The sequence below is a fragment of the Osmia bicornis genome, chromosome 16 (genome assembly GCF_907164935.1).
Source record: "Osmia bicornis bicornis chromosome 16, iOsmBic2.1, whole genome shotgun sequence".
Taxonomy (NCBI): Eukaryota; Metazoa; Arthropoda; class Insecta; order Hymenoptera; family Megachilidae; genus Osmia; species Osmia bicornis.
Genome location: NC_060231.1, coordinates 6,738,421 through 6,754,904, shown reverse-complemented (window position 1 = coordinate 6,754,904; position 16,484 = coordinate 6,738,421). Strand labels below are relative to the sequence as shown.

The following is a 16,484-nucleotide window of genomic DNA, read 5'->3' as shown; positions in this document are numbered from 1 at the left end:
AATCCATCCAGGGCACACAAATTGGTGTCAACAATCAATCCTGAGGGGAGCAAAGTACTCTCTCTCTTCCCCCTCGCGAGACTATATAGGGAATTTACTCTTTGTTGCTCTGATTACCCACGGGTCAACTTTCATTAAGCTTCGTCACCATTCCGCTTATGCTCGAGTATCGCCTCGAGGACTTTCAATTTTATCAATGAAATCATCTGACGTGTTTTCTTTCAGCATTCAAGTCGTGTTGCTTCTTTTTATCGCGATCTAATTGACACCTTGCCAACAACATTACTGGAATTCCTATCGTTTTTTTATTCCACCAGAACATTACCAAACATAATTATTAATTGACGAATTACTTGCAAATAATACAACTGTAGCGAAGAAAATGCAATAATTAGAAGAAAAAAACGATTGGAACCTGGAGTGGGATTTGAACCCCGGACGTTTTGATGGTAAGCAGGCGCTTTGCCGCCCCCACCACGACGTCCCCCACACGGCATTATAATTTTTTATAATAATTAGCTACGCATATTAACACTAAAAGAACCGATGCTGAATCCTTTCCCTCTTCAAGGTTTAAAGAAATATTTGTAGTTCTTATGGGAGGCAAGAAACGAATAACCCTGGCATTACAAAAGCCTGCAGCTGGATCGATTGATCAAGGACGAGATTCGTTTGCTCAACCATCATTTAACTGCGTTAATGATCGTTCGATAGTCCGGGACCAGAAGCAATAATCGCACTTGTCTTACGCAAGCCTCGTAATTGGCATCGAACGTGTTGGAAAATTAATTTGGAACAGCACTTCAGGCGTTGTTTATATGCCTTCGGAATGCGAGGAGATTAAACGTGACCTCATCACTTTGAAAAACCATTCATCAATGTAAAAATATCAGAAGGTTCTCAATCGCGAGGTACAGCTGAACGATTTTATTTGGGTCAGATTTGATATGGTAAAAGAAACACTAACGTAAATTACAAAAGTGTCACCTGTAACCTGAAGTCACGCTCGTAAATCTTGATTGACCAACGCGCTAGATGAATTGTCACATTGTTGATGATGCGGCGGCTTCGTAGAAGGATCATTTGCAAAACTTGCGTCATTGTAATCAACATATTCCCTCGTGTTATCTGTCCATCGTCCAAGGTATATCGTTACATGATATGGGTACACAAGTTACACCAGAGAGTCTATCGCGGAACAAATTCTTTTCAATATACCCGGTGTTGCAAAAGATTCAAGAAAATTGAAATTTTACCCTCAATTACCGTTTCCATTATTTACCATTTGAGATGGAATAATCTGGAACAATGAAAATAGTCGCTAGGGATTTTTTCATTTAAACTCCGCTAAAAATCCCTGGAACTCGGTCGACGCAATTAGGTTACGCATGTTCGCGATTTCATCGTCGTGAGAGCTTAATAAAATATTGAGCGCAGCAGAAGCATCCATTTGCAGAGGCGAGGATAAGCGTGGCTGAGAAATACGCTGGACATTTTTGCGCGACGCTCGCGGCGCCTGCCAAGAGTGCACGCGGCTATTATGCACTCGAATCGCCGTGAACTCTAATCTCGTCCCACCGGGACGGAAGAACCTACCACCTACTCCGTTCATTTCGTCTGCCTATTTTCAGGATTGCCAGTGTCCTTGTAACACTTTCAAACACGAGGACGAATAGTGCGAAACACCGTTCGTGCTACCATCTTTAATGAATAACTGTTTCCAAGCATTATTTTCGAGACACCCTGTATATCTCAAGGAACATCCCTAGTCTAGTTATAAATGTACATTCAGAGGAGGCGCTGTGTTTATGGGACTCTCGTCAGAGGAGCGGTAGATCACAGAGGGCAGAGAGCACGGTTTTCCTGAAACCTGCTTCGTGGCACTCGTGTAATCTGGATTGCGAACACGGAAGCGGGAATCACGATCAGATAACAGCCTCGGGATGCCAGCAAGCTAAGCGGAAGTGCCGATGAGGAATGACGAGCCGCGCTGGGGGGACAAAGGAACGTTTTTGCACGGTCAACCACGCGTGTAACCATTCGTTCTCCCCTAATCATGCGTAAAAATTGTCAGAGAAATGTTTGAAAAGTTGGACAAATGTATAGGGTGTTCAGAAAGTTCTATAGCCAAAGAAAGCTTACTTTACTCCCAAGTGTACATACTCCCTGGGCTAGGGCCAGCCACTTTTTTGGCTGTATCTTTTGAACGGTTTGATCTATGAAAATGAAGCCTATGTATTATTAAACTACAAGCTAAATGCTATTATTTGACACCCCACTTGTGGATATAGATCGTATGACACAATAAAAAAATGACTGAAGAAATAATGTCTCTTGGGGATAATGGAGGGCAGAAGGTAATTGTGTTGAAAAACGAAGAAGACTAAGATCATATTGTATGATTTGAGATCTATAGGGTGTCAGAAAATCACAGAAGAACGGGGCCAATGCACTCGAGTAGCAGGAATCGGACATGTTAAGAAGAGAATCGACAGTTCCGAATGAAAGATTGAAAGCCCGGAGAGGAGCAGATGTCGCCGTTGTAGATCGACTGTACTGCATCATGTTGGAAACATCTTAACCTAGACGCGTGCACACACCCACGATAAAGCTGTTACAATATGTATTAGAACGCTGTTACATGCCAAGGTGAACGCGGCCGAATAATTTATCGTTCCATCGGTGTGGAACTCTCTCGGTTCGAGACTAAGCATTTCCATCGTGGCTCGTATTAGTTCCACGGTTATCCTTCCTTTTTCGTGTCAATTTCCTTGTCGAAGGAACGCGTTTACTTCTATCCTTCGTTGTTATACAAATATAACATTTAGATGGAAGGGATGGACAACGTGGAGGTCTAAAAACGGATCGAACCGACGAGACAGAAATTTTCAAACAGAAAAGTGTTTGTAGAATTTCTGCGGGGAAGATTTTTTATACGATATAATGAAAAATGTAAGGCATTTTACTGGTAAAACATTTACGTTACGACCTAGATTTTTAGCCACATTGTAGATTCTATCGAATCGTATATACTTTATACGTATTCATGTATTTCATAAAACATTTACTTTCGAATTTGATTGATTTTATTTGCCGTCCCTTTATCTGATCCGTCCGTGTAAATATAGTTTGAAAAGGTGGTAGTTGATTATAGATATCCAAACGAAAGTGAAAGATCGTGATATAATTCATTAGGACAAAAAAGTGCCTAGAAATCTAGGGAACCCTAGACTCAGTCGATAAGTACACTTAACCAATAATCCAAACGAAAGTGAAAGATAGCGAGACAAAAAATCCCTAGAAATCTAGGGAACCCTAGACTCAGTCGATAAGTACACCTAACCAATAATCCAAACGAAAGTGAAAGATCGTGAGACAAAAAAATCCCTAGAAATCTAGGGAACCCTAGAGTCATCTAATAAGTACATTTAATCAATGATCAGATGAAGCAAATATTAATCGAACTTTGATGATAGAACTGTCTGAAAGTTAAGCAAGAAGAAACTAGTTGCAATTAACCAGATCTCTAGAGCTTCTTCAAAGAGCTAATGATCAATAAGGCATTCTTCGTCGGTAGGCTCGAAAGCCGCGAAGAAGACACTCGTGGAGGTCGACTGGCCTCGTAAATGTCGCGATTCAAAGCATGCCACGCGGATTCTGTCGCGGGGAAGAGGTCGATGATACCCGCGACAAGAGGCGGTTGCTCACGCAGCCGGAGACTCTTCGTGTCCTCTAGTGGCAATTTAAAATCGCTTAACGAGCGCATCGCTGACGATATTCGGGTCAAATTCGCGGCTCGAGTGGCTCGATCCTTTGATCGATACGTCACCTAAAGCCACCGATTATCAAGCTCTGAACCTGTGTCCGTGTATACGTGTTTTGTCAAATGAACTCTTCAAGAATTATCTGATGCCTTCGCAGGCAAGTTCAAAGAACATCCTTTCGCTAATATTTTTATGAATATATACAGAATATTCCACAATGAATGTTCACCATTTTGGCGTCATGGCACTTGTCAATAGGAAAATGGAGGTACCAAGTTCAGGGGCGTAATTAGGACTTTCTTGGGCCAGGTTCCTTAATGTTTTTTTTAAACAGTGTCAAGAGGGAGTCAGTTCATATTTCTGGTAGGGGAACACCTTGGTTCCTACCTGGTTACGCCAATAACTAAACTCGAAGAATTATTTGTCCAAAGAATGGAACATCGTCAATTTAATATGACATAATTAAATCTTCGAATCCCTGTTTCGTTTCCTTCATCGATCGTTGGCTCGGGACAAAAGAGGGCCAAGAGAAGGAAGAAAATTCGATGGAAGGAATGCAGCAGCCTACATCTGTTGTCTCTCGAAAAACGTGTTTACCGTGAGGGTGGTGAAAGTCGGATAGAAAATCTAATAATTCTACGATAGATCAAATATTTCTGCGGAAGAAAACATTGTTCCCAGCTGCGGGCTGTGTTCTAACCATTTTTTCCTTCTTTCTTTTCTTTCTTCTCCGTGCTTCACGCAATTCGACTTCCTTTTATGTTCGACGAGATGTAAGGTAGATTATTAGGTCTGGAATAGACAATTGAATTCAACTAGGTGCGGGCTAATTTATTTTTAGTTAACTCCGAACGAGATCTAAGTTAAAGTTCAATTGAGGTTAGGTTAATTTTCTAATCATCCGCCATTATTTGAAAAGAAAAAAGAAAAAAGGGACCGCCAAGTCTGAAGCTGGTATCTATCCTCAGAAAACATAGAAAAGGGAGGAAGCCATCGATAAAAGAGATCCATGAAGTAACAGATAAATCCTCTCGGTTCAGGAAGCTACGGTCTTTCACTGAACCGGAAGTGGTACGCCATAAGCATCATGGGCTTCCTCGAGCTAGCAAACTGCTGGCCATTAACACCGCTCCCTTCTCCAATGAAACTGATATATTTTCAAATGCCATTGATTTATACGATTCAGAGACGTCAAGTAAGAAGTTTCAAGAAACAGAAACTTCTCGGACGAGATCCCGGAGCTTGTTCCACGCGAACGGTTCGTCGCGAAACAATTCCCTTCTTATCGGGACGAAAACAATACGGTGACTCGATGAAACGTCTGCGACGGATATGCAAGCGAAATGGAAGACGCCCGATTGCTTTTCCCAAACTTAAATCGTTTTTAGTCCCGTTAACGAATTCTACTTCCCCTTTCGAAACCGTAGCCGAAATTTGACAAGAAACTCGTCAAAAAGTCCGAGAAGTGGAATATCCTGAACAGGAATATCCAACAGAAAGTATCGATATCCGTAGCTAAAATAACTAGGGATATTTGGGTCAGTGGAAGGATCGTGGCAACACTGGTTTTGGACTTACGTGCAAGTTTCCATATGCAGATGCATATAGGATTCAAAAGGTAATTATCGGTTTTATAGGAAATGTTCTACAATGTATCGAGAGAAGTTGCATCATCTGTCATATTAAATGATAAATATGGAACCTAGTTGATGGATTGGAAAGGAATAAATAGAAATTCTCTGGTAAATGTAGGTTAGGTTTGCATTTGGAACCGACAGAAATTTCCTTGGACGATGGCCTTAAATATGATTAAGTTAGATTAGGGAAATTTCATATTACTTGATTTATAGGTTATGTTAACCTAACCTAACCTAAACGAATCTTGGTTAACGTACGATTTTTCCAAGTCTACCATGGATGCCTAAACTTGTAAAATTTGTAATTCTGATGATAAATTAAGAGCAAATTAAGTTTAAAACAATTGAGTATCGATCACGACTAACCAAAATACTTGGTTAACACTTTACAGAGGAAAATAATTTGAACAAAATGAAGATTGAAAGGGCTCTTTTACTTCCTTTAAAGATTCAAAGCTGGTGTTTGAGCGAAATAAGTGGAAACAACATGGTTATTCGAACAAAGCGCTATTCTCACCCCGAAAAGGGTAAACGTCCCCAACGAGGGCTGGGGTCAGGCTAAATTAAGAGACGGAAAGACATTCCTCGGTGAACGAAAGAATAATTCCCGCGGAACCTCGAGAAATATTCAAGGATCCGCGGATTATAATCGCGCCGTGACGGAGTAATTAAATCCTTCGTCGATTCGTTCGTCCGTGCAATATGCATGAGCAGATTTCTCCTCCCCACCCTCCTCGCGAAGAAAGAATAAACCCCATCTTACGAATAATCTGACGAAGAATTTTCACGGTATTTAAAATGTAAACCTCTGTGCCACGATGGAAAAGAATTTCTTCTTACGCCCTTACCGATCTTTCCTTCTTTTTCCATCGAGTCCGTTAATTGGGCACTGATTATACGACTACGTCACCATTTTCCCTAGGGACGCTACCTTGCTCGCTGCTGTACCTTTATTAAATTCAACGTACACCGATCGTACATTCAAAGAATACCAAAAAAAAAAAGAAAAAAGAAATGTTGTTCCCGTGATTTTCATCGCCGCTTACCGAAAATCTTTTCGCGTGCTACGAGTTTATCGGTCCTAGGGGAGGAGGTACGCACACAGAGAACGTTCATCCGGAAAGAGACGTAACGAAAAGGCTGTACGTGGGAAGCAACGGTCGGCACGATTGTTTCATCCCGAAAATGATATTCACGGGCCGCCACACCGAGCCACGTAAAAGGACTCGCAGCTACCAGCCTCTCTGCCGCGTTTTCCCGCGCTCTCCCGTATTTTTTAGCAAGAGAAACAGCATAAGGTTTACCCTGAAAATACATCGTGGCCCCAGCATCATGCAATTAAACGTGAGTACGTCGGAGCGCGAGAAAAGGGAAGGAAAAACGAGCAAAAACGAGTTGGTTCGTTGGTATAGAGAGAAGGATGCCGGTGAAGGAAGAGAGAAAGATCTGTTGTCGCAATAAACGACCCAAAATAGTTGCTGGACAAGATACAGTTTTAAATCATATTCGAATGGAGGCCTAAGGACATTCGTAGTGGACTTAAAACGCTTTGTCCGGATGACGTCATAAGACGCCAAGCGGCTAAACACTGAATCCTGAGGACATCATAAGATGCCTCGTCCAACATGAGATAAATCCTTAGTTTGGGATAAGTTAAGCCCAATTTAGACCTCAACAGGACCTACATTAAATCTAGGTTAGGTCTCTAAACAGAAAGGATTTTTCTCGCGATAAGAGTACCCGTTCAGATTCGAGGAATCGATAACGTCACCTTCGAGTGCTCTTCGTTAAAGTGGAGCATAATGTAAAAACGATACAAGCGAGAACGATACACAACATCCTCGCGCGTTTAAGATCGAATTTAAGCGGAAAATCTCCCCGTGGAGTTAACCTCGACGTGAAAACAATCGTCGAAACGATTTCAACCGACACACGGTAGAAATTTGACGCGGTTGAACGCGTTGCATCCACGGGTAATTGTTTCGCCTCGACGCGAGACTTACATTGAAATTCATTTGAAAATAAACACCAGCGATTTTACCAGCATCGTTGAATCGATCTATCCCTCGAGCTTAACGCGAAAACAACGAAACTTGATCCTTTTTACCTCCTTTTTCCCCAGGCCGAGTAGTAATAAACGAGATATTGATTACCCGAAAGTCTAAAGCGATTTGATGTCATAAAAGTACCACAAATGATTTTCATTTTTCGTTTTCAGTTTTTCCTATTTTTTGATCATAGTTAACCCTTTGGTACCTTGGACGATCGTGCGAAAAAGCAAAGAAAAGTGTTCAACAGGTGTAGGAATTTGATATTTACCTCTATTCCGTGGGCGATAAGGCCTCCTCTGTCTCTGGCCAAGACTCGACTGGGTCACTGCCAGCACCAGCAAAAGGATCACGAGGAATCTCCTCACAGGATGTCCCATTTCACTTTCGACTATCGTTCACTAGCGTCTCATTTGTCACGATCGATTTTCTCGCACGAAAATCCCCCTATCTCTTTCAATTCTTCTCCTCTATTATCGTTAGCAGACAATAGAATGATCCTTTCTAGCTAGATCGCATCAATCGCACGGATTAATCGAAAAGATTCTATCAATGATTGCCTAACACTTTCTTCGAGGGTGGAGTGTCTTGATTTTAAGAAAACATTCAGGAAACACAGTATGTTTATGGAAATAGATTCTTCATTAAAAAACAAGTTAAAAAGTCTTTTACAGTTTTCTAATCCGACGCATCGTTTCCGAGATACAAGCAATTAAAAACTGACTTCCGGGGTGCTAGGCGCGAGCCTGATCACGTGATCGCGGTACCCGCACCCCGGAAGTCAATCTTCAATCGCTTGTATCTCGGAAACGAAGCATCGTATCGGAAAATGGTAAAGGACTTTTCGATTAGTTTTAACACGAGGAATCTATTACTCATTCGAGAACCTATGTTTAATAAAAAAAAAAAACTGAACGTATCGCGCGAAATGTAATTTTTGTCATTGAAACACTGAAATACAATTAAGTTAGAAATGAAAACAGTTGATTAAGAGATACTATGGAATATGAATGATCTAAAATTCTGTCTAATCATTATTAAAACATCAAGTAGGACCAAAGAAATCGCCAGTAGAAAGACTTCACCGTTAAACGGTTCAACGCGACCAGCTTCTCATTAGTTACACGACAGCTTTATATATATATATGTTTTTTCCATCCGTAACCCTCTGCATCTTAACCGACCGACAATTCGGTTTTTGTTCCACGGGATTACGAGGCCACGGGTGTCGGAAGAGGGAAGTGTAAAGGGGTAGGAAAAAGGCAAGGAAATTGTGCACCGTGCAAGCACAATGCTCGGGCCACGGCGACAACGCGCTGTGTTTTTCAATTATTTTTAATTATTTTCTGAAAGCCGCGAGAGAACCGCGCGTTTGATGCACACCACGCGGTTTCCCCTCCGTTTCAGCCCGTCGCTTTTTTTCTCACCCTATCGATCTATCCGTCTCACTTTTACACTCCTGGACTTTTACACTCTCCCCGTGAAGCGAGCCACCTCGACGTCCAATTTAAAAAAGTCCACCTCTGTCCCCGGCTGTCATTGCGACGCCCTCAACAAAGAAACTGGACTTGGATTCGAAAAAACAACACGCTTTGAATTCTACCACCGTCAAACGAGAGGCTGACCGAGGGGCTGGCCTAGGTGTAAAAATGGTGATGTCTATGAGGGTGAAATTTTGGTCGGGTACTTTAATCAGGAATATTTAATTTAATAATTTACCGGGTATACTAAATGAATTGCAATTAGTCTTTTCTTAATTCATTTAACACGTTCACTGTCGTGGTAAAAAATGAGCATCTGTCGAAGATTTAATTATTACGAATGAAAGTAATTAATTTTCGAATATCAAGATTTATTATCTATTGTCTGATTATAGCATAATTGTTCGATTAATTATTTATGCTGCCGGTCACCGATTCCTCACGGTACTCAACGCGTTCATTAAGAAAACATATTACTGTACACTGATCCTAAACTTTGAATACAAACGACTGATTTGCTATTTTTTGCATGTATCGTTTGCATCCTATTTAAGCTGGAATATGTATTGCAAATAAGTTTGAGTTCGAAATTTTTATTATTCCATTAATATAATTTAATGCAAAGATGTATTGAAAAATAAACCAAACAATTAATTAACGTAAGAAAATCACCCTGTTTTATTCATAACACAAAAATTAGAATAACATTTCTCCAGTGTATCACTGCACTCACGAGAAAGATTTCGATCAAATTCATTTTTCTAATTTTCTATTTCTATCCTTAACAAAACAAAAGTCACAGCCTCTGGCAATATTTTTCAAGACGTCCAAAATTAAACTTCTATCACTGAGGAAGAAAGCACGTGTTCGAACTTCACAATCAACTTAAAAAAAAAAAAAAAAGAAAGGTATTTCAAGACACTCCATGTCGAAGGAGAAGGGAAAAAAATGGTAAAAAATTGACATTAAATCTTACGATCCTCGAAGAAGGTGTTCCTTCACCGCAACCGATCTACTCACAGAATATCTTTCTCTGGTTGTAAACGAAATTCAATCGTAGCCGGGGTGTGTAACAGAACGAGAAAAAAAAGAACGTAACGTATGCGAACCGGTGAACAGAGCTCGAAGAAGTAGATACCGCGTTGCCCGAGCCTGACAGACTGGCAAACTAGTAGTCACCATGAACCGAACGAAGAACAGGCCACCCCACCTCCTCCGCTGTCAACAAGGGAAGCGTGGGAGGCACTAAGCTACTTTGAATTTTTTTTCGCTTTTTACTTACTCACGTTAACTTATCGATGAAACGTGTTTCTCTTTTTCGTCTGTTCGAGTATTTCAATTGTTTCAATGGTATTTAGTCAAATAAGCCACTTTAGATCTTTCTTGTAAGTGATTTCAACGATTGATTACTGTCTAGGGGAATTGGATCAAGTTTAGAATAAATCTAGGGAACCCTAGAAAATTGTAAGTTACTTTGGATCTTCTGTTGGTGACTTTAATGTCATAATCAAATAAATTATTAATTAGGAATAAGTTAATGCTAGGAAAATTTGATCATTTTGGATTTGGGGTAGATCTAGGGAACCCTAGAAAATTGTAAGTTACTTTGGATCTTCTGTTGGTGACTTTAATGTCATAATCAAATAAATTAGTAATTAGGAATAACTTAATGCTAGGGAAATTTGATCATTTTGAATTTGGGGTACATCTAGGGAACCCTAGAAAATTTCAAGCTACTTTGGATCCTTTTCCTGGTGATTTCAACGTTGCAATGAAATAAATTATTGTCTAGAACTAACTTTAAATTTGGATCAAATCTAGGGAATCCTAGAAAGTGTTAAGTCAGTTCAAATTTTCTCCCTAGGGATTTGAACGTTGTAACAAGACAGATCGTTTCTCAAGACTAGCTCAATGAGTTTGAATTGAGTTTAGGTTAGCACTATTGTAACTCAAGTAACAACACTGCATTACTTCATCGACTATTTCTCCAAGGTTTTTCTAACGCCAGGATTCGTCTTAATTACTTAACCTGACACGTCCCAGGAGGAATTCTACTTTTTAATTGAAACCACCTTGCACTTCTTTCATTCACTGCACATTCAGCAACTTCACTTCTACGAATCTTACCACCAGTTGGCTCGAATATCTCAAACATTCACGTATCTTGTACAATCATGCAAAAAAATCTCCACTGCCCAACTTGATCCAGCAACCATTGAAGTTTTAATATTTAAATAAAAAGAAAATTCTGTTTTACAATTAAACTATAATAAAAATACTGATCCTCTATCATCGGGAAGACTTGGAACACCCTTGAAGATAGTCGTCTTATTACAAAGTTACATGAATGGATCCTGTGAATGATCCACGAGCGATCCAGAGGATTAACTTTCGCTTCCCTGAGGTGGAGTAGTCGAAGAAACCGGTGAGAATTTGTGAACAGCCGACAGTTACGAAAGATTTACCGATTGCTCGTGAGCAGCCAATGCTTCGGGGAGATTGGCCGAAGAGGAGTCTCTTTCTGGTCCGCCCCCGCGGAACTCGTAACGCGACACCGGTTATGAATAGAGCGATCAACGAAGGGAGAAAGGGCCTCGAGGAGGAAGAAACAAATCGAGAGATTAACACATTAGCATCGTTCCGACAGAAGTAAAGGCAGATTTATACGACGGGTAAATCTTTAGTTTCGAAATCTTCAAAGAAATTCATCCTCAGATCCAAAGTAGCTGATATTCTAAACTAAATCCAATTTAAATTAAATTAACGACTAATTGCTCGGACAATTTTCGAGTTCATTCAAAAAAGAAACGAACGGTGATGTATAAATCGATGATTACCGCTAACGAACGTGTCCCTCGCGCGAAATAATTCAGCAAACGAAACGACACGACCGGTGCCGTTTCGAGCGAGTAACTGGCGAGAAGAAGCGTGGGAGGTTGTTGCAGGCGCCGCGGGTCCGCGGCGTAATGTGGGAAAAGCGTCGCGGCGCCGAGCGTCGTTCGCAACACCCGCCAATGGAGTGGTGGGTAGGATCGTGCGCAGCAATCTCACGGACTCCGGTCGAACGGAATGGGAAGGCAAACCGGCAGGAAAATTGAAAATCCTTCGATTATAACCACCACCGGCAACACAGCTTTATCGAGGATTTAAATCCTCTGGTTTTAGCCGGGGGTAATTTTGTTTGCCGAAGAATACCTTTTTCCTAGCCTGAACCGAGATGAACAGCGCTGGATGGTAGACGTAATATTTGATGGACACCGAAGGAGTATAGTTATGGTTCGTTACGGTTCAGACTGATCCTGATTGATTGTTCAGAATTTTAGGGGATGAAGGGCTTCGTTTTTTGGAAAGATCAGAATTAATTGGAATTTGGAAAAAAGACGATTCCTCCATTAGGACTGGCATGTTTTAAGAAAAAGAGAAGGGCTTTCTTAAACGTCTATATAAAAGTATAGTAAATCCCAGGTAGGCCTGGATTAATTACTATCGTCACGATCAGGCAGTACCAGCGAGCTGTGTTGGACTTTGAAAGACAATCCAAGAAGTGACGTCCCGTTACAGCATGTCCAGAACAAAAGGTAGACAAAGTTGAAGAAGTCCATTAGTATGAAAATGCGATAGGAAGAAGAGAATTTGAATAAACATACGGGCCGAGGGTTGTTCCTCGTTCCGCCCGACGTGCGGCCGCGTTTTTCCTCGTCCCGTTCTGTCCAACCGAGCCGGGAGCACGAACCATCCACCTCTGAACTTATTTTATTTAAACTTTTATAATTCGAACGTGTTCCTTCAACGGCCCAGTGATATGCTTTACGACGGTCAGGACTTTTGGGCTCGAATCTTCAGCAATCCTCCCTTCGTTCCATCCTAACATCAATTTTCATTTATCAAAAGACAGAGGAAGAATTAGAATTTTAGCCGGGTGAAGATTTTCACCTTTCGCATCTCTGAATATCATATTTTCTAGATTTTATAGGCTTTCCAATGGTACTGTATGGTTTTTTTTTTATATACCACATTGGAACGATCATTCATCGTTACATCGTACGCATCTACGAGTACCATACGGAAACTGGAGCTCGCGGATCGATATTTTAAACTCAAGAATATTTCCAGCATTTTATCTTTAGACCTCGCTCGTTTGACCCTGAATAAAGTGACTATAATTTCGGTGGGACGTCGGTATTGGTAAAGTTGAATAATAATAAATCCTCATTTGGGAAAGTTTTCCCGGTTATTAATCGGCGTAACGCGACGATTTCCCGCGGTAAAAGGAGAACCGCGACCGGAAACGCATGATTTATAGTTAGTACAGCCGCGTCCCGCAATTATGATCCATTCGCGACAGCAGCGCCGTCAGATTTACGGTACCACCCTCCTATCGTCGGCACGGTTTCATCAGGCACGCTTTTTAGAATTCATTTTCAGCTTTAAGCTTCATTTCTCTACGGCCAACGGAATTAAGCTCGCGGAAAAGGGGGGGGGAGGGGGGGGTACAGGGGACAAACGGCAGATTGGTAGGCGTTACCGCAGCAGCTGGTACACTTAAGGGGTCCACCAGTAACGAACAACACCTCCTTCCACCTCCAATCCCAGATACCAGCCCTCCCACTTTCAAAAGCTTCCTCTACACGTGCATACACACGATGCACAACAACCGAGGTTATACCTGCGGCAACAATTCTCCGACTTTTTTTGTAATTTACGAGGATACGAACGCGACCGACAGAATTACGATCCACCCCCCTGCGGATGCGTCGCGTCGGCGCGATCCTGGTTACTCTTCGTTTAATCTGACGGTGGAAGGAACCATTTTATGCATCCTTGCTTCGGTGGTTGATTCGAAGTACAGTTAGGTTCGTTTGGAATTTTGGAATTGCGAAGGGGCAATTTTGTTAAGGGTGGCATCTTATGACGTCATAAGGTCGGACCCATTGGAGTCTTATGACGTCACCCGGCTGAACGCGTTCAGTAGGGCACAAGGTTAAGTTATAAAGAGAAATTAGATTAGGCACGGTTTAAAAAGAACGAAACGGGTAATTCAGCTTTGTCCCTGCCTCGTCCGGATGCCAGGTAGCTTGTTAATTTATCGATCAAGGCTCACGCGATATGCCTGAAATTCGCGGCATGATTTATAAGCGGAACAAACGACTCTAGCCGGGCGAGTTTTTAGACAAATCACCCCGTTCAACGACTCGCGACACATTTGCATACGCTTATTTTGTCAATAGTGCTTGCGTTTCTGTGTTCGAACAAAAAAATCGGACGGTCTTGTGCAAACACAATGGGACACTGGAAACGTAAATTCAAGTTTCACCTCTTATCGTCGTGAAAAAACCTTTTACAATATTCCCCGTGTCCTTAATTATGGCAAAAAGAATGCAAATTTAGGTCCGCTGTACAGTCAGCGGTAAGCATGCGTCCTTCTGGGTACAGATATACCCTCCTTACGAGTGTGCACGCGTTAATACGCATTTGCCGAGGGTTCCACGGGTGGAAATATCATGTATGTATGCTGCCCTCATACAAATAATGGGTTACAGAGGCTTAATCCGACGAGAAGTGGGAAAAACACATAGAGCCATCCCCCAGGGACCATAGGTCTAAGGCAAACTCTGCCAAGTGGTCTACCCTGATCAATCCCATATCAAACCCAAAAGGAAATCCACTTCCAATCCATTTACTTTCCTATTTACCATTTATACTTCAACGTGCTTAATAACAAAACAAACTCTGAAGGGTCCTGGCCTCCATAGTTCACTTGGTACAATCGGTATCACACCTTCAATTTCCTACGACAAACAGAGGGTACTCGGCAGCTGCTGATAAACCCAGCCAATTAATCAAGAAGATGATACAGCATTTACGTCGTTCATTATTTCAACGCTGATGACTTTTTTAGCCAACAGTGTATATGGGCCGAGAGGACGCGGCTGACTAATGCCTTGGGACAGTGGGAGTTGACGTTTGTCGTGGCAGTGCCTAGCGTGCTGCTGTTCCACCTACTACCCCCTAACGTAACCTCACCGCCCTCCGCCAAATACCCGTGTCTTCCCCCTTTCCGAAGCCCTGTTACTCGCTTACGCGCCCAACAGGACTCATAATTGTCCTCGTCCGAGCTGGCATATCGCGGAAGCAACCCGGAGGACACGAAAGTGGTTATGCGCATTCCTATTCAACGTGGAGAAACGCACGGTAGGGTAGCTGGAGGGAGGGACGAGCTAGCGATGGGCTCGAATATGGGACATCAGACCACGGTACTGAACATATGGCACACTCAGCGTTTAGACCTTGACTATTAGGCCTAGAAAATTGGTAGCCAGAGAAATATAAATGGAGATTTGACATCCTGGGACCAGGACTTGCAAATCTGAACGTTGGGATGTCATCTTTAAAAGATCCCAAAGGGTTGAATCTTTCTTATGGATTTCAAGTGTCAGGGACTCGCGATTATTGTGAAATTACAGATCATTCAATGGAACTGAACTGCTCGATTACTCGCGACAAAGGGAATGGAATACCCATCGCTAGGGACGGGGGGCTAAAGGGACAAGCCTGATCGCTCCCCGTGTCCCGCGGCTGAATACTTGAATATTGATTAAGCATGCACATCGCGATTACTGGAAGCAGGTAAAAGCGCTCCTGGCCGGGCTGCGTGTCTGCGGATATTTATACGGGACGTTGTCTCTGTCCCTTCCCACCGCAGCAGAAAAAAGTCTCCGCCGCGACCGATGGATCTCCCCTAACCGTGACTCGTTTAAGGAAACCAGGTAGCTTTAAAACTTCGATAAAAGTCTGATTCGCGATTCTTCAAGAACATTTGCTCGTCGTTAAAAAGAAGTTATTAGACTTCCAATCGATTCGAGTATTATTTCTTTCGACAGGAAACAAAACGGATCGTTTCTGAGTCGTCTAAAACCATTACCTACGTGGTAAGAACCGAGGAGACCGCATGATATTTGGTTTACGATCAGCTTTTCAAGGATCAACCTTCTCGACTCATTGTTCCGTCGCGGTCTGGCCTACTTTCAGAGTATGATCAGCCGAGTGGCAGAGAGCACGTTCCTGTTTCAAAATTTAGTTTCCTTTGTCGCGCTGTTAGGCCTAGCAATCTCTTCGAGGACCTTCGGCATACGTGGCTGACTTTTTCGTTGAAACAGAATATACACTATCTAGCAGTCGCCTAGAACTTCATTTAATAGGATGGTGACATCATCTGTAGTGCCAGGAAGTTCCATCAGGATCAGAGGCATAAATGTGTTAAGTAGGTCAAAGAATCAGAAATTCTTAACTGATGACGTAGAACCACCAAAATGATAAGCGATTCTACATCTGAAATATAAATTAGACTCTGAAATGTCAGTAGCAGATTTGGTTCGTAATTATTATTAGGAAGACGATGGCAAGAGGTCGTGTTCGATGATCTAATACTGGCCTAAGTAGGTGCAGACAGAGCTACCAGCCATCACCATGTGGCCACCTAGTCGTTCGCTGCTTCCTCGTTCTTGACCACGATCAACCACCACTCGACACCGGGTTTACAGTGAAAAAAAGCGA

At 42.1% G+C, this 16,484-nt stretch overlaps 1 protein-coding gene across 2 annotated transcripts in view; it reads right to left on the bottom strand.

Annotated features, from left to right (window-relative positions):
• LOC114879957 (basement membrane-specific heparan sulfate proteoglycan core protein) overlaps positions 1-16,484 on the bottom strand; it is a 97,068-nt gene that overhangs the window by 47,404 nt on the left and 33,180 nt on the right. The gene's annotated exons all lie outside the window — the stretch shown is intronic.